We start from the raw sequence: 24,401 nt of genomic DNA on the forward strand, positions 1-24,401 counted from the left end.
ATGAGGAAAACCACCAAAGCACATCATAATCAAACTGTGGGAAGCCAGTGAGAAAGAAAAAGATCTTACAAGCAGCTAGAGAAAAAAGACACACTAAGTACACAGGATCAAGTACAGAGATGATGGGGACCTCTCATCAGAAACAAAGCAAGCCAGGAGACAGTGGAGTAACATCTTCAAAGCCCAGAGAGAAAAAAAAAAAAAAACCTGTCAGCCTAGAATTCCATACCCTGAGAAAATAATATTTTTGTTGGGGGTGGGGGAGGGAATCAGGTTTATTTATTTGTTTATTATTTTTTTAATGGCAGTACTAGGGGTTGAACCCAGGACCTCGTGCATGCTAGGCATGTACTCTACCACTGAGCTATACCCTCCCCTCATAGTTTCTTGAAATGCAGATGAAATAAAGACTTTTTCAGACATACAAAAGCTCGGAGAATTCATTACTAGTACACATGCAGTGTAAGAAATTTTAATGGAAGCCCTTTGGGCAGAAAGAAACTGATATCAGGTAAAATTTGGTTTTACACAGAGGGATCAAAACCATCAGAAATGGTAAATATATGCAACGTACAAAATGATAATGTAACTATTTTCTTATGTTTGAGATCCCTTTAAAAGATAGCTGGCTATTTAAAACACGGTAATGGCGATATATTAGAAGCTTATCACGTCTGCTTTCGAAATTCATGTGCGTTGTTGTGTGTGTCAGTAGTTCACTATTTTGATTGCTGAGTAGTATTCCATCCATGAATATACCAGAATTTGTTCATCTGCTCAGTTGAGGGAAGTTTGAGATGTTTCCAGTCTGTGGCTACAATGAACAACATTGTTACAAATATTCACATGCAAAGCTTTACATGGGTAAATGGTTTTGTTCCTCTTGGGTAACAACTGAGGAGTGGAATTACTGGGTTATATGGTAAGCGCGTATTAACTTTATAAGAAACTGCCGCAGTATAACCCCAAATGGCTGCACCATCTTGCATTTCATTTAGCACCACATTAGAATTTCAGTTGCTTTACGTGATCACTAACACTTACTATTACCCACCTTCTGAGATCTCACCATTCCACTGTACATATGAAGGGCATGTACAGGAGCTATTTGAATGTTCCTGTCTCGTAATGTCTTAAGTTGTATTTCCGGCATTTCACGGGCTTATTGGCCATTCATATATCTTCTTTGGTGAAGTGTCTGCTTAAATCTTTTTCCCATTTGGTGGGGGAGGGAGTGTTTTGTCTTCTTATTACTAATTTGTAAGAGTTCCTTGTAGGCACTGAACACAAATCCTTTATCAGATACATATTTTTTGCAAACATTTTCTCCCAACCTGTGACTTGTCTTTTCATTTTCTTAACAATGGGGAGCAAAATTTGTATGATTGGCGATCTCAGTGCAGGGTGTATGTCGTTTCTTTTCCAAGTTTCCATAAGAATAACACACGTGGACTTAATGCTGCAGTCAACACAATTGTTAGGATGATCCTTGCAACCAGCAGGTGATTTTTGTTTTTAAGTGCTGGGCCAGTTGCTGAAGACTGGCCAAGAGAATGTGCTGTGATGATGGAAAGTTCCCATATCTGCACTGTCCAACATGGTAGCCACCAGCCGCCTGCGGTTATCAAGCACTTGAAATGTGACTAGAGCCAATAAATTTTACATTTTATCTCACTGCAGCTAATTTTGGTTTAAATCGCTGCATGTGGTTTCCATACTGGACAGGACAGTCTGTCCTGGAGGCTGCCCTCATGTTCCAGGAGCTTCTAGCAGGGGGCCTGGGTCGTCTTCCTCCCGAAGTGCCCGGGAAGTGCTGGCTGTGGGGACAGATGCCCCGTCCGCTGAGTCAGCAGGTGCAGGCGGGAGGAGGGTGGGCTGACCTCCGAACAGCTGGCGTGGCTCAAGGAGGAGCCCCATCCCCCGCTCCCCCCTCCCCTCCCCAGGCCTGGCACGTGGGCACCGTGTTGGACGCTTGGCAACTGCAACCGCTCTGCTTGCCAACGCCCACCCGCCAGCCTCCCTCCCTCCTTAATTAGCTCAAGGGCAGCAACTTCATTTCCCTTTGCCAAGATCAGGAGCCAGGATCCTGGCATGGGCCAGCCCTGATGGAGTGGGGAGGAACCAGCCCCACAGGCCTGGCACCATCCCCCCCCATCCCACCTTCCCCGCACCCCCCAGAACCTCAGCCCTGGAGCAGCTGGCCGGCCAAGTTCAGTGCCTAGGCTCAGGGATCAGCAAGTGAGTTAAAAGGTGGGTTCTGGCTCCTTCCAGGATCTGGCGGTGCTGAGTGACATCTCCATTCTGGGAAAGCTTAGGAGGAGGGGCTGAGTGGGGAAGGGAGAGGCAGTGGGTGGGCAGCTGCCTCCGTTCTGCCCCCCAGGTCTCTGATGGGCGTGGATGCAGCCTGCAGTAGAAACTGAGGCTCCTCTCCAATTAACCAAGCTTCCTCCAGAGGGTCCCTGGAGGTCTCCTACCTGCACTGCCTCCATCCCTGGTTCTGGTCCTCAGTGCCTGCAGGGCTCACCTGAGGGGGCTGGGAGGCATGCAGACTCCCAGGCCCTAAGCCCAGCTATCCCAGCCTGGAGATCGGGAACAGGGCCTGGGAATCTGCACGCTTAGCCACTCCCCAAAGGGCTCCTGAGGCTGGCGATCTGTGGGCCACTCTGAGGACCCTAGATCTGCCAACCAGGGAGTGGTGGGGCTGGAAGGGACCCCAGCTTCAGCTCACCAGGCCCCATGGTACAGACCAGCAAACAGAAGGGGGACTGACCATGGCAGCCAGTTGGAAGACGCGGAAGAGGAAACTGGGCCCCGGAGCCTCCCCTCCCTCACACAGCCAGGACCAAGAGTCCTGAGGCAGAAGCTGCCCCAGGAGGGGTCATGTGGCCTCTCCGCTGCCCCCAGTCATCAGGGAGGTGAGGGGCTTGCCCGAGGAGGAGGATGGAGGACGCAAGCCCCCCTGCGTCCCTGCCCCTGCAGGTTAAGCACGTCTATGCTCGTTTCCCCTCAGCGATGATGTAGAAAAGCCACCTGCCCTTGGCTGGTCCCAACCCTCGGGGACCCTTCCTGGCGTCCCAGAGGCCCTGCCCCGGTGGGCAGGTACTACCCAGGAGGCAGGGCGAGTGTGGACGCAGGCTGGTAGGAGGTTGGACGGGGGACTAGCAGGCATCTGGAGTCCTCCCGCCTGCCCTGTACGGGCTGCTCTCCCCTTAAACGGCCCCTGGCAGCTGTCTGCAAACTGGGCAGGGTAAGCAAACACCAGGGAGCACCCGGCAGGCAGAAGGCTCTCCTGCTGTCTGTGATAGGGAGTTAGGCAGGGAGGATGGGTGGGAGGGTGCGAAGGAGGAGGGAGGTGAGGAAGGGGACAGGGAGGGAGGGGGGACCATTTTTTAAAAAGCTGGTGGAGGAGCAGAAAAAACACTGACCTGGAAGCTAGAAATCTCGTCTTTTGGTTTCTGCCCTCTCCTTAGCTGGCCCTCAGGCCTCCTCTGCTCCTCTGCTGGGGGGTGGGGAGCGGGGGACCACTCTCTCCAGGCCTCAGGTGGGCCCAGGTGCCCCGACATTGGCTTCGACGTCCTAGGCTTGATTCCAGCCTTCTCACTGTCGCGGGGATCCTCCCCGGGAATGGACGACTTCGGCATCTGGGCCCCCGAGCGCGGGGCAGGAGGCAGCGTTTGCCTGGTTCCAGCCTCGTGCAGGTGAGGCTCATCAGTGATGACAGGGGAGGATGCCAGGCTGGGTCTGAAGCCACCGGGGGCCCAGCAGCCTGCTGCGGCGCGCTTTGTCATGAAATACGTTGTCACCTGGGCAAGAATCGTCGCTGATGAAATATTTCAGGAGACAAAGACAAGAGGTGCATTGATTTTTCCATGAGGTCAGACAGCTTCTGGGAAGCCTCTTGTAACTCAGTTGTCACGGGATTGCTGCCTGACATCCATTCAGCCGGTGGTGTCAGCGGCCTCTGACCCAGGTGGGCTCCCTTCCCTGACCGCAGGCTGTTCTCTGCGGAGGCCAGCGCCGCCCTCCGGCCTCCCTGGACTCAGGGGTGACCCAGGTCCAGGGAAAAGCTGGCTCTGAGGAAGGGCCGCGCGGGACCCCGGCCGTGCCTCTGCTGATCAGCCAAGTTTGGACAAACAGCAACCAACCAAACCCGTGGGACGGAGCCCCAGTAAAACCCCAGACACCAAGTTCTTACTACATTCTGGACATTAGTCCCTTACCAGACACAGGATTTGTAAATATTTCCTCCCACTGTGTACCTTTTTTACTTGATTGGTGGCATCTTAGGAGGCACAAAAGCTCAATTTTCACCAAGGGCTGTTTCCCTTTGGTTGTCCGTGCCTTTGGCATCAGAAGAAATCTTTGCTAAATCCAATGTCGTGAAGCTTCTGCTGCTGTTTTCTCCTGAGGGTTCTAGAGCTTTAGCTCCTGCGTTCAGACCCTGATCTAGTTTGAGTTAATTGTTGTATGTGGTTAGGACTGTCATTGGTCTTGGCAACCTTGCTGAAGTCATTTGGCCGTGTGTGTGTGTGTGTGTGTGTGTGTTCCTGGGCTCTATTCTATTCCGTTGGTCTGTATGTCTGTCTTTATGCCAGTACTCTGTTTTGATCACTGTAGCTTTGTAGTAAGTTTTGAAGTGAGTGGAGCTTCCCAGTTGGTGAACACATGGATGGACCAGGAGAGCGCTGTGTCCTGAGTCCGCAGAGAGAGGGCAGCTCTGCATCCAGGACCCTCCCAGACCTTGCCCCACGTGTAGCCTTTGACAGTAAAACTATAATCAAAAGTCCAGCACTGTCAAGCGTTCTGTGAGTCATTTTGGAGAATTGTCAAACCTGAAGGGGTCAGAAGATAAAAACCCTGAATCTACGGTGGGCTGGTCAGATGTGAGGGTGGCATGGGGACACCTGGCTGGCCTCTGAAGTGGGAGCAGTCTTGTGAAGGACCCAGCCCTTAGACTGTGGGGTCTGACAATGACCTGGGGTGGTGAGTGTCATACTTGAGTTGGAGTCCAGCCAGTTGGGGTGGAAACAGTCTACTCTCATGAGATTGTTATAAAGATTCAATGAAGCCACAAGCGTAAAAAGTCAACCCAGGGCCCCACCCACACTGAAAACTTTGCTTCGGTCCATTGGGTTGTGTGAACAAGGTCTTCTGTTTCCACTCATGGAGGGTGAGCACCAAGGCAGTTCTGGCTTCTAAATGGCCACAAGGCCTTGAGGTCACCTCTTAGTCCTCTGCTTGCTTGTCTGTGACATGAAGGTACCAGACAAAAATCACTCCTAAGGTGGCCTCGGGCTCTAAAATCTAGGCGTTGGCGTGCCAAATGTTACCTAAAAGCGTGCTTTTAAATCTCAGAAATATAACATCCCATGGTACTCTGGGCTTACTCACTAATAAAGAATTCCAGCTCAGGACTGCAGGGGGGTGCAAAAGCAAGGCCATTCTCCAGGTGAGAGCTTCCCCAAATTGCAGGCAAAGCACCTGGAAAATCTAATGTCACGGAGATAGCCCCTCTCATGCAAGGGGCAGTGTCTGTTCTCACGGCCTCGAGATAACCAGGTGCCCGTGCAGCCGGGATTGGAGCCGGGCTCTTAGGCAGCCCACGTTCAATGTCCACCGGGGCCAGCATGATTTTTAAATGCCGTGCAAATCGTCCAAGACAGAATCAGGCTCTGCTGAGTGTGTTAAATGTATTTCATCCTTTCTGATCCCTTTAAGCCCAAAACTGTGTGCTATTCAGATACAGGAGGCCAACATGCCCCAGTGATGTGGTGTCTCCCAGACCACTCCCAGCACCCCCTCCTCAGCCTCTCATCCCATGTTGCCCCTTCTTGGCTGCCAACCCCCAGGTCAGACCTGCCTCTCACTCTTGTCTGGCTCCCTTGGGCCCGGTGCCTCAAAATCTTTTTTGGAACTGACTGACCGAGGGCCATGCTCACCCTCTGCCTGTGTCCTCAGTCAGTCCTTCTGTTCAGCAAACTCATCGCCTTCCCATCCCATCCTAACCCTGTCTGCATCACAGACCTTTGCGAAAATGTGATGGACATCATAGACCAGAAAAGGGCCACCCACCCAGCACGGCCTGTGGAAACTTAAGGAGCCTCAGACCTCCCCAAAGTTCATCTACAGGCCCCTGGAGGTCTGAGACCCAACTCAAGGCCAAGACCCTTGAATCCAGCTCAGCGGTCCTTTCCATAAGAACATCCCTCTGGCCCACTTCCTCGGCAGCCAACTTCTATCAAGGGGCTGTTATGCACCACGGCTTGGGGTGGGCACCCCTGGGACGAACTGACCGAGGGGAGTCCCTCGCACTCACAGAGCCCCCGGCTCAGGCCTGTGTCATCACACTGGTCACCCATGTGCACAGTCTGCGTTCATGTGACCATTTCCCCAACCACAGCAGCGCGTCCCCTGTGGCAGCCACAATGGTGCACCCGTGTCTGATACCAGCACAGGTTCAGCGCCCAGGAAAAGTCTGCCAAGTGCAGGCAGGGAAAATGCTTGGCTGGGGGGTTTTTGCAAGGCTGGTTCACCGGAAGGAATTCTTTTCCTGGTCGCTGCTTGTACGTCACCTGACCATTGCCGAGAAATGAGAGCTCTGGTTTAGAGGCATGGAGGTCTGGCCCCAGCACTGCCTCCGTCTCTCACTTGTCTGCTTCACACAAGAATGTGCTTTGTTATTTTATTATTTTCCCCTGTGAGTGCATACAGAAATAGTTCTCGCTTTCTGTTACAGTGCGCTCAAGAAAACTGAGTATTTGCCTCTCCCTTCGGCTTGTTGTCATAAGTACCTTTACAGGGGGCCACTCTGCAGTTTGGCAAAGTGATCGCAGACATGTGACCTCAGCCTACCCGCCTCCCACCAGCTTTGTGAAATAAGTGGGTAATGACTCTTATCTCCAGTGTGAACACAGGCAACCGGCAGCTCCCAGAGGTCCAGTTACTTGCAGTTACTCTGCAGCCATCTCTGCCGCCCCCTTCTAAAGACCCCCTCCTTCCCCTTAGCTCCCAGGCAGCTCTCTGGCCCTGGCCCACAAAGCCCCTTCCCCTCTTTCTCTGCCCTTGCCCTCCCTCCTTGGAGAACTGGCACCCCCACCCCCAAGATTAAACCTGCGAGAGCTGATTCTGCACCTCCCTCCCAGCCCCGCGTTCATCCGCATCACTGTGGCAGTGGGAGCGCTTACACCACGGAAACTGGCAAAGGCCTGGTGTCCACCCTCCGCCCTCCATCCAGTTCTCTTTATCGGGCCCCTCTCTCCCTGGCTGGTTCTGATCAGAACCTTAGAGCTTTTCGTCTCTCAGAGAGAAAAATGCACCATTTCCTGGAGCCCCTTGGAGTAAGGGCTGTACTGGACTGCCGGCTGGAGGCAGAGGCAGCCTCTCTGGGAGCGGGGGGACGGCAAGAGCCGGGGGTTTACCCGTGATGAGCCCTCAAGCTCGTTTACTCCCAGTTGAGTCCCCTTCAGAGCCTCCTTATAAATGCCAGTCACACCTTAGGATTTTTCATTATTCAGCGAAGAGGAGGCAGATTAAAAATACATGATGGCGTCTTCCAGGTCGGAGCGCTCTGCGTGGCGAGGGTGTTTATCAAGGGTCCTGGCTCCCGCGGCAGCGTCTGGGACTTGAAGCCGGCCCCCCTCCCTCCCAGCCCCCTCGGCATCCCTGGACCGTGCGGGGCATCTGCCGTCTGGGAAGCGCGAGCCGGGCTCCTTCCAAAAGAGGCAAGGCCTCTGTGCTTTATTGAAAGAGACAGGATTTATTTTCATTTTCCTTTGCCGTCTGTGCTTTGAGGCTCCCTAAAGCCAGGGGATTCGGGAAGAAGCAAAGAAATCAGATCCCCCATCAAAGTGGCTTTCTGGCTAATTGCCTCGACGAGGATTAACTGTGCATCCACTCCTGCTTTGAAATCTGCTTTCTCATTAGGTCTTACTGATCCTCAGGTAGGACAAGTCCCAGCTCCCCCCTCTTCTTGTTTCAGGGACACTTCTAGGAATCTCATTCTTTCTTTGGACAGGGGTTCTGTGCAAGGGGGCAGGGGATGCTTCAGGATGGCCCAGGCCACGCTGACTCTGTTCCCACCCTGGGTTCACCTTCACTGCTGCTCAGGCCTCCCCACTTTGCCATGAAGGCGCCGGCTGGGGGTGTTGACGGGGTGCGTGGTGGAGCAAAGTCCCCTTGTGCACCAGGCAGGAGGTGCCTGGAGGAAGTGTGGGGTTTTCTGGAGCGAGGTTTCAGGACTGTGCCTCCCTCTTCTATGCACCTGTGTGCTGGAACCCGCTTCTAGCACAGACTTGCGAGAGCCGATTCTGCCCGTCTCTTTTCAATTCTGTGCCTAGTGACATCACGCTGGCAGTTTGAAATTGGCCACGGTGGGAGTATTTACACCATGGAAATTGGCAGACGTCACCGCCCGAGCTTGTGTCTTCCTGGAGAGCCAGTCACCGGGCACTTACCAGCATACCACCTCCCTCCTGTGCATCTCTTCTCCCCTTCCCGGGGCACAAGCCGCCTGCCAGGCACTTCTGCACAGAAGCAACAGAGCAGGGGCTGCAGGACATGCGCTGGAAGCAGGAAAAGCCAGTGGGGCAGTCTCCTTTTCCAGGAAACAGAGCTGGGGCATAAACACTGCTGACCGGGGAGCAGACCTCATTTACCCAAACTGACGCAAATGCGTAATAGGTCCTGAGTGAGACTAAATTACGGCCCCCACCTCCAGCCCCTGCAGAGGCTCCCACAGCGTGAGATGCGCTTGGTGGGGAGGTGAGGCCACAGAGAGACGTGGCCCTGCGATCCCACGGGGAGGGGTCTCTGGACCCAGGGATTTGGAGCAGTGAGGCAGGGGCCATCATGGGGCGCCACTGCCAGCTGGGGACATGGAGAAAGGTTTAGGGAACTTAGCTTCCATTTGGTCTTGCCCACGTTGCCCACGAAGGACCCAGCAGCTGAGATTGGGGCACAACCAGAAACCAGACCAGGACAGAAGGTCAACCGGGCAGCTAGGGTTCAAGAAGGAACAGGTGGTATCTGGCTGCTCCCCACCCCACCCCGCAACCAGCCACCTTGACCAGTGAATCATCCCAGAGCCACCAATTGCTTGCAGCCTCCAGGACACAGCCGGCTCAGATGAGAGACCTTCTCCAGTTTATTCCAATTAAACAGAGGCCCTAGGCTGGCTCCCAGCAGGAAACAGCCCCAGCAAACCGATGTGGCCTCCAGTCTCCTCTGCCTGTCCCTCTTCAAATGAAAGGGCCCTAAAGTCCGTTTAGGGCAGGGAGCTCGCTGCCTCTTTAAACCAGAGAATCTGACTCTGCTCAAGGGATATTTGCAATTGCCTCCAGCCTCCCCCCAAGCTAAAAAATTATATGCCTTCTCTCTTTGCTAAATTACCACATCCTCAGATTGGTACTGAGGGGGGTCCCTGCTGGAAAACCCAAGTGTCAACCCTCTTGGCACACTCTGAGCCCGTAATTGGTTTGGAAATACTGAGTGAACAGCTCAAAAGGCTTCAGGGTAGATTAATGTCAAAAACCGAGTCCCTTGATGGCGTGGGGTGTGTCACGTGGGCATGGGTGGTGGCAGGCACTGTTAATGCCAGCCCATGCACAGAAGCATCGTTAGGATTCAGATTTGGGATTGCAGCTTCCAGAGACCCAGACCAGCCTGCGGAGCCAAAGGATGCTGCAGGCGTCTTCCAGCCACAGCACCTCCCTTCCTCAGAGGGTCTGGACCAGCGCCAGGGACTGGGGCCCACCTGCTGCCAGGGCAGGCCACACCCACATCTGAGTGGCGGTAGGCAGGAAACTCCTCTGCCCAAAAAGTTCTCCCTGAACAAAGTGGCTGTAGACAACTCAAGGGCAATGTCCTTTCTCTTCTCCCTCCTTGAGCAGGGTCCACGCCTGCCCAGAAGAATGGTCGTTCAGGTCAGAGGCAAATCGTGTAACCATTCTGAGCCTCGGTTTGTAAAATGGGAAGAGCACTTCATGAATTCCTTGAACCTTCCTCCAGATCACCCAACCAAAGGCCACGTCCTATACCAGATGCTTCCTAACACCCCTTGCCAAGTTGCTCTGTGATTCCCCAGGGTGTGTGCTCCCTCTCTGCAGTGAGTGATAAACCCAGCTTTTCCAACTGCAAGTGCCTTCCTGGTGGTCTTGGGCTGGAGGACATTGACCTACCTACATTTCAAGTGCTCAATAGTCACATGTGGTTAGTGGCTACCATACTGGACAGCACAGACATAGAACAACCCCGTCACTCTAGAATGTTCTATTGGGCAGCACTGGTCTACACTATCTGAAACCAAATCCTGGTAACCAGCTGTGTGAATACGGGCTTATCTTGAAACCTCTCTGAGCTTCAGTTTTCTCATCTGTAAAATGGGAACAACAATCATTATTGTGAAGATCAAGTGAGATAACATGGATTGAGCACCTGATATTGTGCCTGGTGTGGTGGTTTAAAAATGCATCCTCAGATTCTTTGATATTCCTCCCTTTAAGAGATGGAATTTAATTTCCTTCTTCATGTTGGTGTCCTGAACTTAGTGACTCACTTCTAATGAACAGGATATGGAAGAGGTAATGGTGTGTCGCTTGCAAAACCAGGTCCTAAAATGACTGTGTCTTCCTCCTCGTCCTCTTCTGGGATCACTCATGCTGGGGGACGTTGGCCACCATGTTGTGAGGACCCTCAAGTCCACGTGACGAGGCACTGAGGCCTCCAACTGACAGCAGTGTGATCTTAGAAGCAGCTCTTTCTGCCCCCATTAAAGCTTTAGATGACTTTGGCCTTGGCTGACAGCTTGACCACAACCTCATGAGAAACCATGGGCCAGGACCACTCACCTAAGCTGCTCTCAAATTCCTGACTCTCAGAAACTGTGAGATAATAAATATTCATTATTTTAAGCCACTGAGGTTTGGGGTTATTTGTTATGTGGCGATAGGTAACTAGTACACGCGGCCTATGGTAGTGCTTAATTCATGCAGCCAGCTGGCCACAGAGCTAACCTAGCGGGAAAGAACCTGGATCTGCTGGCTCAAGCTGCGTGATCTGCCCAACTGCCCTCTTTCTTATTGTACATGAAAAAATCGGTCCTCTGGCTTTGGATGTCAGTCTGTGAGTACGGTCAGTACAGCCACTCCAAGCGTGGGCATCTGACTCAAAACATCAGCCAAGAAAAGAATGGGTGATGGCAAGTCGGGGGGCTGGCTGTGCAGGGCTCAGGACCAGCTCTTGGGTCCAGCCCACCTTGGGAGGCCTTCCCCAGCAGGACCGCAGTGTCACCCTGCATCGACACGTTGGCCCTGAGCCTGTAGGAGGCTGCCCAGGGTCCTGCCAGTGAACGCACACTTTGGAGGAGAGGAGATGTGAGGTTGCAGGGGGAGAGGGAGGCCAGTGCCCCCCAAGTTTGGCAGCAGCCCTTTTTCAGTTCTGTCCTCCCAGAATTTCTCTCATCCCAGGCCTCATCACCTAGGTGCCCACCTCCCCACTCCCTGGGACACCACCAAGTCCCAGGCAGATGGACAATCAGAGACTGTGTGCCCCACCCCATACTACTGAGGGACCTCAATGGCTCAGAACGGGCAGAAGTCCCCAGAACCTCTCCCCCACCATCACTGAGCAAGAACTCCAGAGAAAAGGGGCACCCCCAAAATAAGAAGGCAAATGGGACCTGTGGGCCCTCCGCCCGCGAGGCTCAGAGCCGCAGTGTGTGAATTTCAGAGCTGTGTGTGAGCATCCCGGTTCTGTCTCCGAGTCCGTGGCTGGGGAGGGAGGGTGATCCTGCCAGCAAGCACTTAACAAAGTGGCCTGAAATGCCCCATCCCTGGCTCCCAGACCTCCAGGCGCCCAGAGGGAGTGAAGAGGGGAGAGCCCAGGACCCGGGCAAGCAAATTAATTGAAGGTTGAACTCGGCACTCAAAGGAAGAGACGCGTCCTTTCGGGCGAGCGCACAGTCCGAGCGGCTGTCTGCGCCATCGGGCCCCATCCTCCCCTAATGGTTATGCAAAGCAGGGGCCCCCTCTTTCCTGAGTAAGTGAAAGTAAGCCGTCTACACCGGGGTTAACAATATATATGTATGAGATGTCGCCAGCTGCTTCTGTGTTTTCACATGTTTGTTAATGAAAGGCAACCTAAGGGTCAGGTTATTATGTAAATAACCACTGCGGGGGTGGGGGGACCCCCCCCAGGAGTCATCTCTCTGCAGCTCTCAGGAGGCACTAATGAAGACTGGACCTTGTCATTTGCTGGGTGCTCAGACCTCTCGTTACCAAGCAGGGGGTTGGAGAGGGTGGACCCATCTCCATCTGGGCCCCAAGGAGCCGCTTCTCCCATCTCTCCTGCAGGACCAAAGTGAACTCGAATTCTCCCGCCTCCTCTCCCTGCTCCGTGAGGACAGAGTAGAGCAGACTGACTGGCCACGCAGCCTGCAGGACCTTCTGGCTGTTTGCAAATTGCTGTGTGGAAATCATCAACCATCTGCACTAACCAGGCCCGGGAACCATCAGTCCTGCATCTCTGGTCCAGAAACCAGCAGCCTAGGCCTCCCCAGAAAATAAGAAAGAAAAAGGTTAGCCAAGGAGCAGGCGCATCCAGGGTCCCAAGGGAGAGGCTGAACATAAGGTGGTGAACAGAGGCGGGCGGGTTGAAGGGGCAGGTGGAGCCTCCAGCGCCCTCTGGAAGCTGGACCCACACGGGTAGTGGGGACCTGGATACCCACAATCTACCCCAGGAAGGGACAGCCAGCCTCCTTGCAGGGCAGCCGTGATGCCAGGGGCGGCAAAGTAATGCCAGGCCACCGGGGAGGGCCAGTGGTGCGTGTCTGGTGGGGACAGAGACACAGTTGCTGAGTGTCCAGGAGTGGCTGCTCAGAGGAGACCGGCCTATCAGGGAGGCGGGCCCACTGGCCTTCGGGGGCTCCCGGCACCTCCTGGCAGGCTGGAGGAAATGAGTCCGGCTGGTACTTTTCCAGCCTTCAAGCTGGAGGCCCCTACCAGCCCCAGCATCAGAGACGGGAGGCAGCTGGTCCTGATGCAGAGAGGCTGCCCGCCCTTCCCCTCCCCTCGCATTGTCTGTGCAGAGTGCATTCAGGGCTCTGAGTCACGGAGTGGTGCCACGGGGGTGTCTCTGCAAACGAGATACTGCGTCTCCCTGGACTTGCCTGGGTAAATAAAAGCTAAATATAAATAAGGTGCCCGCGTCGCACTCCAGCTCTGCCTCTGACTAGAGGGAGCACACTGAAATGGTTGATTGAAAATAAATAAAATTAGGCTAGTCTAGTGCCTCCACACAGGAAGGCAGGGCTCCCCTCTCTCTGTGCTGGCTGAGATGGAGCAGCCAGCCGCGCTGGGAGCTCCGGGCGGTGGCACGAGCTGGCTGCGGCTGGTTTTATGGTCGCTTGTATGATTTACACCACAGGCAGGCATGGAGCAGACAGATACACTCTTAACCGGTAATTGTCATGTATACAGGGTCCATGAGTGTCGGAGGAATGTCTCTCCAGAAGAAGGGGGTGTTCCAGTCTCCTCTGTCAGGAGCAGGGGTGATGGGAGGGGGAAACCCGGGATGGCCGGCAGACACCAACCCAGGAGACAAAGGAGCCCAGCCTGAGCTTCCTCTGCCCCTCGTGGATCTGGGGACACACCTTCCCCATCGTACCCTCCACCCCAGCCTCCAAGACAGGAAGCCCCTCCACTTCTGCCTTCTCCAAACCTAGGGGGAGCAGGGGGACCTCACCTTTCCCAGCAGGTGCCTGGCTCTGCACTCACCCATGGGGTGGAGACACCCAAAAAAGCGGCATCCTTCTTCTGTAATAACATGATGCTAAAAACGATGCTAATGGCTGTCGACTTCCATTCATTGCCACATTTAACCCTGGCCACCGCCCCTACCGTAGGCTCTGGTGGTGCGGCTTCGGGAGCTGAAAGGGCGTGTCTAGAAGCCACTGCTAACAAGCGGGAAAGGGGCATCCGGACTCACACCTGTCTTCCCCCACAGCCCATGCTTGGGAAGGGGCCCGTGCTTCCAGCAGATGCCCGGTAAATGCTCCCGGGATGAGATGTTTGGGATCTACTCTGCTTCACTTCCAGTCCCGGCTCTGTGTCCTCTTGCTCTTGGAAAGGTCAGCTCCTTCCCTCGGACATGTTGTGTGAGCCTGGACAGCTCGCTTCCCCTTGCTGGGCTCAGCCTTCCCACCTGTAGGATGAAGGGGTTGCGTGAAAGGAGTCAGACGCCAAAGGTCACACACTATATGATTCCATTTACATGAAATGTCCAGGGTGGGTGGGTGTAGCTCAGTGGCAGAGTGCGGGGTTAGCATGCACAATGTCCTGGGTTCAATCCCTAGTACCTCCATTAAAAAAAAACAAACAAACAGAAAAAAAAAAAAAAAGAAAATGTCCAGAACAGGCAGGTCCACAGAGACAGAACTCAGATTTGAGGTGGCAGGGGCAGGGGACAGTGGGGAGGGGGAGGGGAGCCTGCTGACGGATACGGGGTCTCTCTCTGGGGTGACGGAAGTGCTTTGGAACGAGATAGAGGGGATGGTTGTGCGACACTATGACGGTACTAAATGCCGCTGAATTGTATGCTTTTAAATGGTTAACTTTATGTGATGTGAATTATACTTCCACGTAAGAAAAAAGGGGCGTGGGGTGTGAGTGAGACCGCCCTTGAGCCCCTCTGGGGTGCAGCCTTCCATGGTCTGCTCTTCTGTGCAGTCTTGGCACTGCTCCCCTCCCTCAGCCAGGCAGCCCTGCCCGAGACGGGTCCTCACGCCTCGATTACGGAACAGGTGGGGCTCCACACGATGCATTTTGAGGTTAGAAACCTCACAGCTCCAAGCAAGCATGATACAGGAAGAAGGCTTGCTCCGGAATGTCAGAGAAGGGTGGACGGCGAGGTGGCAACATCATTACACAGAGGGGGTTGGCTCTGCTGAGAAGTGTGTCACCTGGGAAGGGGCGGGCTCGTGGGGAGGGGGCTGCCCAGTCTGCGCCGCCAGGAAGCAGGAGGGGCCTTTAGGGCTGCGGGACGGGAGCCCTGGGCGGGGGGGCAGGGACAAAGTGGAGGCCACAGCAGATATTCACACTGGCTGGAGCTTGAGGAGGGAGGTCAAAAACACCCTCAACATTCTGGTTCTTTCTATCACACCTGAAGTGCTTCGTGGGAAAGCACTTCCTTGAAAGCTCTGTCCCCAGGCAGCGAAGGCCCCTCAGCGACCCACGCGTGCCGTAGGGGAGCGCCTCCTGGCCTGTGTTTGTACAGTGCCAACTGCCCAGGGATGGTCACAGGGAGTTTGCGCTCCTTCTCTGCTGCGACCTAGACCTTCAGGTGCAGGAAATGCATCTGCCTCGAGCCCCAGTTTCCCTTTAAAACAGTTCAGTAAATGTGCAGGCACAGAGCTGACGCTTCACCCTGCAGCCTCCGTCCCAGACGCCTCCTCAGCCGGAGGGGAGGTCTGGGGACCTAGGTGAAGGCCAGGGGGCCGGCTTAGCCGGGAGGCACGCACTCTGCTGCCGGCCGCACCTGCCCCCACGGCCGGCCGCAGAGGGGGCTGCTCTGTGGGTTCTGTTTGTTTTAAGGCATCCGCTGTCTTATTCTCTGTTGCGAGCAACACACGCTGTGGCAGAAAGCATAGAGCTTATAGAAAAGCACGAAGAAGGACATGAAAATGCCCTCCTGTCCAACCCTTTAGCAATGCGGGGAGCATCTCTGTACACAGATGCAGGGCGGTTTCATGGGTGCAGAGGGAATTCCTGAGCATGCAGGTTTCCAAGAGCCACCCCCTGCCACCCACCTCAGCTCACACCCACGGAACAGCCAACTGGGAGACCTGGTTTCCACCTTTCCCAGAAAGGTCCACAGGTTTTCAACTCCAGCCCACTGGGTGCTCTCTGGGGAGCCTAGATGAGACAGGGGTGCCGTGTTCCATGGGTTTGAGAAAGGCACAGAAGAGTGGATGGGATGAGGCAGGACAATTTACAACCAACCAGCCTGCTGCCCCTCCCCCCACTTCCCTCCCCGTCCCCGCCTCCTTCTGTTTTACCTGGAAACAGCCGCAGCCTCCTGGGCTTGGAAATTGGGTCTGCCGGGGCCCCTCGGTAAGCACAGGTGAGCAGGGGCTCTGGCACCAGAAATAATGAGCCTAACACGGCTTTGCTGGTGATGGAGAGCCCTTCAGAGAAGAAAAACAACAAAACCCAGAAGGGACCCGCGTTTGCGCAGGAATACAGATGATCCGCGTAAGTGGAGCAGCCGTGTCATTAGCGCCGCCCTGGCGAAATAATCACATGCAAAGGGACCCCGTCAGCAAAAACGGAAAGCAGGTAAGGGCCGCGCAGGGCGTGGCTTTAAGGAGCGCCGTGGACTTCCCAAGCCCGCTGGTGGCTGCGCGCCGGGGCCCGGGCAGGCCCGGCGGAGGCGCGGGGTGCGCTGAGGGCTCCGCCCTGGTGGGCGAGCGGACAGCGCCGCGCTGGGAACACAGCTGTGGACAGAGAGACCTGTGCGGGTTGGGACGAGCTGCTGAACCTCCCCAAGCATTGGCTTACTCCTCCGTGGTGTCTGTTTGTCTCAAAGTGTTGTGAGCACCAAAAATTGTCTTGGGCATATGCCTGGAAGGAATGAAAAGCTTCAGTTCAAGACGAAAGGGGTCCCTCTACCAGCAATAATCATGATTTAAAGTTTTTTTATAACCTGCTTTGAGGCAGCTCATCTTCCCGCCATCCATCCATCACTGACATCAGTGACCTTCCATCGCCACTCAGCTCCCCACCTGCAGGGACATGTTCTTCACCAAATGCAAAACGCGCCAGGTGCTCTCAGGTTGTGTCCAGGCAGGTAGGAAGGATGCTTCTCTGCTTTTGCACTGATTTCTTTGCCCAGAGTCTGCAGTGGGCTCGGAAGAGGGCCCCACCTTTCTTTCACACTGTCCCCCTCTCCATAAATACCTTCCTCTCCTTTTGTCTGGCCCCAAAGTGCACAAACTTCAACACCCAGCACATAGGGCATCAGCCAGTGAAGTCTGCTTTACTGCCTACCGTCCGGGGAGGTGGATGGCATTTCTTGGCCTCCATGTCCTCCCACCTGCTGCACACTGGCTGTGTGCATTGTAACAGTGGGAGCAAGGATGAAATGTCTGTGAGGACAGGAGCCGGCGTCCAGCAATCATTCTCACCCCCTCCCGACTCAGCACAGCCCTGTCACAGGACCAGTGCTCAGTAACTACTTGTGGTGTGCACGTACACATGGATGGACAGGTGGATGGATGGTTGTTGGACGGATGGAGGATGGATGGAAGATGGTTGGGTGGGGAATGGAAGGATGGATGGACCAATGGAGGATGAATGGATGTGTATGTGACAGCACCCATCAGGGAGAGAGTCAGGTCCTAGTTTGGGCAGCCCAGCGTCAGCGTGTAGGAGCAGGTCACCCGAACCCGCGGAGTCCCGAGAACGTCTGGGGGCCTCTCCACATCCATGCAATGTTCTCTGCTCCCCTAGAGACCATGCAAAGTGGTTTGACAACAGCCCAGAGGGAGCTTGTGTCTTCAGGCTGCAGCTTTCAAAATCCTTCTCCCATCATCAGAGCGTGCAAATAAAATAGTAGCTATGCCTGGCAACCTCAGAGGATCAAAGACAGCAAGAAAAAAGCAAAATCAAATTACCCTGAAAGGCAGTCCCTGGAAGAAACATGGCTTTCAAAACTGAAAGCAGAAATACAGGCACCTGCCCCCCAGCTGCCCCTCCTCTCCCAGCGCCCTGCCAGTCGCTGGAGGCTTTCAGCGGGCATTGCAAACTGGGGTGAGGGGGGACAAGCCAGCCCAGGAGCGGCTTTGTTTGGCCCATACCATGCTTTTTAATTTAAAATTTTGGGTGCCGACATCTAAAGTCATATGCTTTCCCATAAAAATCCAGCTTGGGTGTCTGGTTCCTCTAGAGAAAGCACGTGCTCTTGTGACCCCAGGCTCTCTCCCCCAGGACAGCATCGTCCAGCAGTGTGGTCATGCCTCTGGACTGCGGCAGGTGAGCCTGGACCCACCCACCTGTACCTGCCTGGCCCTGGTGGGTGAATGTGCAACATTTCTGTTCGCGGGGGACCCTGATCCCCTCAAAGTCCACGTTTCCGAAGCTCCAAAATGTCCAGGGTTTGGAGGATTCTTCCTGGCCTTTCATGGGATGGAGCGAACACAATTTCTCTTCCTTCTGTCTTCGTCACGCATCTGAATTTTCCAACAGACCCCAGCCCAGGATTGCGATGCTAATTCTATAATTACTTGTCTGTCTAAAGAGGGGAGGCCAGTGGGAACAACTGGGGTTCACCCCTCGCCCGTTCTCAGCGTCCAGGCTCTGCTGGCGCTGAGTAAGGGCGGTACGGGGGCCAAGCCGTGCCTCTCCCCAGCTGAAGGAACAAGCGGGAGACTGACAAGGGCCGCACCTAGACACTGCCTACTCCAGCAGGTAGACCAAGGTCCCCGGTGACTCCCCCAACACCTGGGAGGCCAAGCCCCGCCAGTTCTGGACTCTGTTGGTGGAAGACCGGTTGCTGGGAAGAGGGAGGCGGAGAGAGAGAGAGGAAGAAACGGCAGGCGTCCTAGCTGTTTGCACTTGGATGCCGCAGTGGGGTTTGTGCAGGGAGGAGAGCTGGGGAGGGCTGTTTGCTCTGGGAATGGTTAATCCTTGTTCAAATTTATATCCTGAATCTTCGCGGCAACTGTGTCAATGAGGAGTCCGCAGCACCGCTTGGTGTGGCTGGGCCTGACTTAGGAGTCACTGCCTCCCGCTCGAAGGGTTCGGAAGGACCCACAGAGCACGGGATCCACACCCCAAACACCCACACTTCCAGGAATCTCTGGAACGAGTTCGAGTTCATAGCTGAGGGACTGGAGCTGGAGCTGGAGGGGGGCCTGGGGACCGCCAGGCTCCTTGAGAGGGACGATGCTGGCAGAATTATCATGAACAGCCAGCGCTGGGTCCCCAGGTGCCCCCTCTCAGTGGGGCTAGTGTCCTCCTGCTGCCTGGGGACAGGGCAGTGCTTGGTTTGACTTTTGTCCCACCAAACTCACTGTGGGCCCCTAAACCGAGGCTCGAGGAGAATTCCTTCCCCCAATGGATGCAGACTGAGAACGGCACCCCCATCTCAGGTCCTCAGATGACCCGAGGAGGGTGGGCTTCCACCAGCCCATTCCCTGCCCTCCAGAGCCTGCCACCAGCCAGCCCGCCTGCCAGCCCGCCCCATCCCCCAGGGACTGGCCTTCAGCAAGTGTAGAATCAGCCTGGCCCAGTCATCTTGTTAGCATGATTCAGTGCTAAATGATCTGACTAAATGGGGCTTTCTACGGCCCAGCTGGAGGTGAGCAGCTCCAGCGAGGAATTTGTTTTACCTCAAACTGGGATGTTTAACCCCAGGAAGGGAAAAAAAAAGTCCCTGTTCACTCTCTTCCCCGATTCATCTCTCTGGCTGCCTGTGGATGGATGGGCTGAGCGGATGGGCCATTTGCTGGGACGGTTGGATGGAGACAGATTTTGAAACGGGAAATGGCATCTCTTGTGGCCACTTAAGAGAAAGTCGAACGTGAGCCAGGGAGGAGCGGGGAATCTTCTCCCGCGTGGAGGCGTCCTCCGGCCCGCAGGTCGTGGTGGGGGACCGTGGACTTCCCCATGGAGGCACTGACCACAGGCCAGCCGATCCCAGAGACTCGCCCTGGGATGCTGGGTGAGGGCGTGGGGGAGGCAGAGGGGCCTTGAGATCAAGGAGTCTGTCCCACATCATGGGATCTGGATTTGACTCTGGCCCAGCGACTTCCTAGCTATGTGGCCTTGAGCAAGTGACTTATTCCCCCAAGCCTTAAGATCCTGGTCTATGAAATGGGGAGAGGAGAACCCCCTGCACAGCACGGTTTTGAGAATGGAAGTGAAGTGCCCAGCACAGAAGCTGGCGGTCGGCAGGGGCTCTAGAGATGGGAAGGATGCTGAGGAAGTAGAGGGTGGATGAGAACTCATCCCAAATGTTCCCACTGCCTGGGACCCAGCCTCCCTGTTCCGGCACATAGACCAAGGGGACATCCTGTGCCCACAGATACAGAGACATCTACAGAGCACTCACAGCAACTTGCATGCAGCAGCAAAATGCTGGGCCAAAGGTCCATTGAAAGGAGAACAGATGAACTGTGCTGTATCCGCCCGTGGGATGCCGTGTACCTTGAACAGAGAGGGTCTCCTGAAAGCCATGCCTCTGCGAGTCCTTTGAAAGGGACACTGGGCTAAAACAAAGCAAGTCCCTGACTAGAACACACAGTTCATCTTTTTAAGAAAACTGAGGAAAAAAAAGAACACAATGAATATCACCGTGTTGACAAGGGAACATGTAAGGTTAACAACTTTTCTGGAAAGGCCAGGAGGCGTAAGGCAGACTCCCAGGCAGCCGGGGCTGTGGTGAGAGTCTAACTCCTGCGCTGCCGCTTGGCAAGGGCTCCTCTCTGCAGCGTTTGACGTGCGCTTACCGTGCCCCGTCGCGCCCACCCTCGGCATTTGCCCAAGAGGAAAGAACACGTGTGTGCGCACAGAGACCAGCGGGCAGATAGTCACGGCAGCTTTGTTCGTAACAGCCCCGAAGCTGGAGCCAACCCCGCTGTCCATCAACAGGCGACGGGCGAGGCAGACGGCTCCTCCACGCAGGGGGACATGGCTCGGCCCGCAGAAGGCAGGAGCCACCTGCTGAAACTCACGACTGCGCGACGACGGACGTCCAGATTGTCAGGCCGAGTGAACAGAGCCAGACTCAAAGGGCTGCATATTGCGTGATTCCATTTACAGGAAACTCTAGAAAAGGCGGAACTCTAGAATGAGAGCTAGTGCATCAGTGTTGTCAGGGTGGGCCCCCCGGGTCGGGAAAGGGACCGGGCTCACTTCTACCTGGATCCCACGGCCCAGGGTGATCCTGGCTGACGTCCCAGCCCAGCCCACTGCTGTCCGAGGACCCCTGGGCTTCGTCCCACCGGGAGGCCCCAGGGGTGTCCCTTCCCGCAGGGGCTATCATCTACCTGCCCCACCCCCACCCCACCCCCTTCCCTCTCCCACCTTCACCCCCACTCCTACTCCCAGGCCCTCCAGCCCCGCCCCTACCTTTTTGTCACTTTCTAAATGTTTTCTTAATTGAAGTATAGTCGATTTACAATGTTGTGTTAATGTCTACAGCATAGTGATTCAGATACATATATACATATATATATTCCTGCTCATAGTCTATTCCATTACAGGCTATTACAGGACTTAAATATAGTTCCCTGTGCAACACAGTAGGGCCTTGTTCTTTATCTACTTCATATATAGTAGTTAGTATCTGCAAATCCCGAACTCCCAATTTATCCCACCCCACCCCCTTCCTTCCCTAGTAACTGCAAGTTTTTCTATGTCTGTGAGTCTGTCTCTGTTTTATAAGTAAGTTCATTTGTGTCCTTTTTTTTTCAGATCCCACATATGTGATATCATATGGTATTTGTCTTTCTCTGTTGGATTTACTTCACTTAGTATGATGTCTCCAGGTCCATCCATGTTGCTGCAAACGGCATTATTTCGTTCTTGTTTATGGCTGAGTAGTACCCCATTGTATAGATATACCACAACGTCTTTATCCAGTCATCTGTCAATGGACATCTAGGTTGCTTCCTTGTCTTCAGCCGGTCCCTATTAACACACGTTTGCCTTGTGTCCAAGACTGCTCAGACCTCAGACCCTTCACTTCCTTTGTCCCATGTGACCCAGGTCCCTTCCCAACCTAGCAGTCTCAGTCTGTCTTCCCATGTCTGCCCTCACCCCCTGCCCTGGGCCCTGGGTCCTTGTGAAATCTCTTAGGAACAAGAAACCCAGATCCCATGGCGTGGGACAGACTCCTTGAAGGGCAGCCCTCTGCCTGGGCCCTGCCGCGTGGGGCCACACCTAATTCTGCCCGATTCCTGCTGGAGACACTCCAGAGCCCCCCTCACCCCACCCTATCCTCACCTCCTCTTCATCGTCCTGCTGGGAAGTCCTGACCCCTCACCCCCACCCAACCCAGAGCTGGCCTGGCTGCGGGCTCTCGCCCCCTGCATCCTCTGTGCAGCTCAGCCTCCCACTTCAGCTCTCCTATGTCCGGCTCTACCCACAACCCTCCCTTTGATGAATAGTACTTCTCTGGCATCAGGGCTTTCGTGGAATATTCCAGAATCAGACACATAGACCTCAAAGCCTGCCTGGGTCACCTCTGAGCTGAGTGGCCTCAGGCAGCTCAGCCCTGCCTCCCAGAGCGCTGCTTTCCACACGTGTAAAGCAGGGAGATTACGTTCCCAGAGCTCTTGTGACACTGAGCGGAGTGACATGTGTGAAGGGCCTCGCATGTAGGAGTTACGAACTGAGGTTATGATGACGCCCGCTGGGGCAGGTCCAGCCCCGACATCCCGACACAAGCCCGCTGAGGTCACCCCCGCTGTCTCCTGAGATGCCTGCTCTTGGCATCGCCTCTTCCCGGGCAAAGCCCCTGCCTGGCTCATCCAACGCCCTTTCGGCTTGGCCGGGGGCAGGGAAGGGCCTTGGAGGGCCACAGATTACTGGGGCTGTGGAGGAGGAAGGGGGGCATTCCTGAGAGGTCTGGCGGAGCCAGACCCCGCTGAACAAGAGGGCTGGGTCGGGGGGATGCCACGTAACCCTTGTTCTGCCTCTCTGTCCAGCACACACGGGCTGCGGCTGCCTTAGCCCCTTTGCTTCAGGGAGCCGCACGTCAGTGATGGATGAGACTTTAATTAAAGTAATGAGACGTTTATAATGGTGGTTATCTCCAAAATTAGGCCTTTTAGCAATTATTCCCAGGGAATGTTCCCTGGGTAGATGGCTCCCTTTCTAGAACAACTGTGAGGTGGTGGAGGGGTCTGTGCACCTGAGAGGGATTTTCCCAGCATCCCCTGGGCTGTGATGGGTCAATGGCCAGGCATGGTTTCCCCAGAGAACAGGATGTGGATTCTGCCTGAACTTTCTCCCCAGAGGAGCCCTGGGCAGGTCATAGGGTGCTGGTGGGACTCAGAGAGGGTGACTTTGGGCTCAGAAGCGAAAGATCTGGGTGCAAGTCCTGCCTTTTTTACAACACTTGCTGGCTCTGGGACTTTGGGCAAATCCCTGGCTCTCTGAGCCTCATTTGCATCTGTAAAATGGGGTGAAACCTCTTGTGCTGTTGGCAAGAACAGATGAAGTAGGCTGAGCACGCACTTCGTAAGCTCGCAGGCAGCAGCTCTGTGATGCGTGGCTATACTGTGCTCCTGATAGCACGTTCCAGAACATTCCAGGCCAGCCCCCTCCCTGGGCAGGGCCTTCAGCACATTAGCACTGATTGGGTTGCTAACACTATAAATGGCCATGTGTTAAAAACCAACCAACCAACGGGCCTCATAGGACCCACAGAGCGGGAGGCCACAGGATCTCTGGGCAGAGGTCGGAGACCTGGCTTCTGGCCCCTCGTGACCAGGAAGGCGTGGCTCCGGCCGGGTCGCTGACTACCTGGGCCTCGGGTTCCTCGCTGGAAGTGCGCTCATCGTGGCCACGGGCCACAGGGCGGCCCCGAGAAGAACAGGCGGAATTGCCTTTGAAGCAGCGCACCGTGAACCTAAGACCTCTCAGCACGCAACGCGGAAAGGTCACAGGACCAGACAGGACCCCGACAGCCACCTGCCCCGGCCCCTCCATCCGTGACCCACAGGGAGCTCCTCCAGACACCAGAGAAACAAGCACATTTCCCAAGGTGGCTCGGCCACATGTGGCCTCAGGGTGGAAAATCCAGCCTCTGATTTCCTGAGGCTTTTTATCAACGTCCACACTCCAGCTATTATCATTATTATTGCTGGCAACTTTTCACTAAAATTTATTACAAATTAGCCAAGGGCCAGGCAGTACCTTAAGCACTTCTCAGGCATCCTCACATTGAATCTTCATAATAACTCTGCAGAAGCCATTGTTATTGCTGCTACCATTCCTATTTAACAGATGGGGAAACAGGCCCAGAGAGGTTGAGAGATCTCCCCAAGGTCACACAGCAATATGGACCCAGCTCCATGTCCCTCCAAAGCCTGTACTCTCACCACCACACAACACAGCCACCCACCTTTGTGGCCTCTGCTATAGGGTGGCCTGTTCAGCCACTCTGGCTGGCAGAGGGACTCCTGATATGTGGGGGTCACTGCCAACCTAGCCTCTCTGGAGTTTTTCAAGGTCGGCCCTCACCCCGCTGCCTCTGCCACCGCTCTGCCTCTCCGCTATCCACCCCACCACACAACCACTTCTCCCCAGATCTGCTCCTTCTCTCCTCGGGGCCAGGGGACTCCCAGAAGTCAGGCTTCTGTTCTGTGGGAAAAGTGCTAATGTGTCAGTTCTGACTGGGGG

Source organism: Vicugna pacos, chromosome 16 (genome assembly GCF_048564905.1).
Source record: "Vicugna pacos chromosome 16, VicPac4, whole genome shotgun sequence".
NCBI classification, from domain to species: Eukaryota; Metazoa; Chordata; class Mammalia; order Artiodactyla; family Camelidae; genus Vicugna; species Vicugna pacos.